General features: G+C 34.2%; 1 non-coding gene across 1 annotated transcript; it reads right to left on the reverse strand.

Annotated features, from left to right (window-relative positions):
- Positions 1-220: 220 nt before the first annotated feature.
- Positions 221-326, reverse strand: LOC147822455 (U6 spliceosomal RNA). The gene has a single exon (XR_015445617.1). It is a non-coding gene; the product is annotated as a U6 spliceosomal RNA (small nuclear RNA).
- Positions 327-2,286: the final 1,960 nt, after the last annotated feature.

The following is a 2,286-nucleotide window of genomic DNA, read 5'->3' on the forward strand; positions in this document are numbered from 1 at the left end:
GACCTTCATTGTCTTTTTCTAGGATATTGCTTAAAATTGGAATGCTGGTTTGGTGTTCATGAAATTTCTCAGGTGTTCTTTGTCATGGAAGTATCTAATTGCCCCATTGATTTTGAAAGACAATTTTGTTGACTATAACAGTCTAGGTTGGAAGTTATTTTCTTTTAGGGCTTGAAATACTTCACTCCAGGCTCTCCTTGATTTGAGGGTTTGTGTTGAGAACAATATGGAACACTTCACAAATTTGCGTGTCATCCTTGCACAGGGCTATGCTAATCTTCTCTGTATTTTTCCAATTTGTTTATATGTGCTGCCGAAGCAAGCACTTCCCTTTCAATTTCATTGAAGAGTTTAAACAGTAGTGACAATAGTCCCTCTCTAAATGTCTTGTAGAATTCAACAGTGAAGCTGTCAGGAACTGGGCTTTTCTTAGTTGGTAAGATTTAATTACATTTTCAATTTTGTTGAATGATATTGGGTTGTTTAGAATTTTTAGGTCTTCTTCATTCAACTTTGGTAATTCATAGGTATCTAGGAATCTGTGAATTTCTTCTGTGTTTTCCATCTTATTGGCGTACAGGTTCTTAAAGTAGGTATTGAGGATCCTCTGGATTTCTGCTTGATCTGTTATACTTTCACCCTTTTCATTTTTAATTGCACGGGTTTGGGCATTTTCTCTCCTTTTTTTGATAAAGTTGACTGTCAATTTTGTTTATCAACTCTTTGCTTCATTGATTTTTTTCCTATCATTCTCTTAGTCTCCATTGCATTGATTTCTACTTTGATCTTTATAATTTCCTTCCTTGTATCACTTTTGGTTTGTCTTGCTTTTCTTTTTCTAGAAGATTTTTTAAAATTAATTTTATTGGTACATTTTAGGTATACAATATAATGACATTCATCATTGGAAATTTGCACCTTTACATAATCTATTTTGGTTCTTATTTTTCCCCCATTCCCTTGCCCTCCCTTCAACTGCTCCATCCCTCCCTATTTACAAAGACTTTGTTTCCATTTTTGCATTTTCTCATATTATTTCCATTCTCTTCTTAACTTTTCCCTGCCCCTCCCACTTCCCCTTCCTTTTTGCCCCTTTTCTTCCTATTTCAGATCATCTATTATACCTCTTAGTCCCTTTTTCTAGAAGTTTGACATTCAGCATCAGGTTATTTGAGTTCATTCTGTTTTCCTAATATGTGTATTTACTGGCATGAATTTCCTTCAAAAAACTGCTTTCATTATGTGACATAGGTTCTGATAAGTTGCATAGACATTGTCATTTAATTGTAGAAACTTTCTGATTTCTTCTTTAATTTCCTCTGTTACCCATTGGTTATTCAGAAGGGTGTTGTTCAATTTCCATGTGTTTATGAAATTCTTGCAGTTTCTTTTGCTATTGATTTCCAATTTCATCACATTATGGTCTGATAATATATAGGGGATAACTTCAATTCCTTTGCACTTACTTAAACATGTTCTATGAGCATGTATGTGGTCTATTTTTGAGACTGACCCATGTGCAACCAAAAAGAATGTGTATTCTGATTTTGTGTGGTGGAATACTCTGTATACATCTGTTAAGTTCATTTGTTCAAGAGTTTGATTCAGTTCTAATATTTCCTTGTGTTTTCTGTCTAGTTGATCTATCTATTTGTGACAGTGGAGTATTGAGGTACCCCACTACTACTGTATTAGAGCTCCATTTAATTTTTCATGTTCATTAGTATTTTTTTATATAGTGGGGCGCACTAGTATTTGGTGCATATATATTTCTGATTGTCACTCTTCCTCCTGAATTTTTCCCTTAACAAGGATGTAGTGTGCTTCTTTGTCTCTCTTAATCAGTGTTGGCTTGAAGTCTATTTGACCTGCAAATAGAATAGCTACTCCTACTTTTTTAGGTTTCCTGTTGCATGCAGTATTGTATTCCACCCTTTAACTTTCATTCTATGAATTTCTTTTTTAATTAATTGTGTTTCTTTTATTCAGCATATTGTTGGATCTTGCTTCTTGACCCATTCTGCCAGTCTATTTCTTTTGATTGGTGCACTGACACCATTAATATTGATGGTTATAACTGATATGTATTGAATTATCCTTGTCATGACTTTTTGTTGGATTCTCCCACTTTGTTTTTAATTTATTGTCTTGCCTAATGGATTCATTCTGCTGGGCTTCCTGGGGTTGTGATCCTCATTGTCTTTTCCTAGCACATTGTTTAAAATTTTTTGGAGTGCTGGTTTGGTATTCATTAAGTTCCTCAGGTGTTCTTTCCCATGAAACTAT

The sequence above is a fragment of the Heterocephalus glaber genome, unplaced genomic scaffold (assembly GCF_053883595.1).
Source record: "Heterocephalus glaber isolate CG9 unplaced genomic scaffold, H.glaber_assembly_v1.0 deba00001613, whole genome shotgun sequence".
NCBI classification, from domain to species: domain Eukaryota; kingdom Metazoa; phylum Chordata; class Mammalia; order Rodentia; family Bathyergidae; genus Heterocephalus; species Heterocephalus glaber.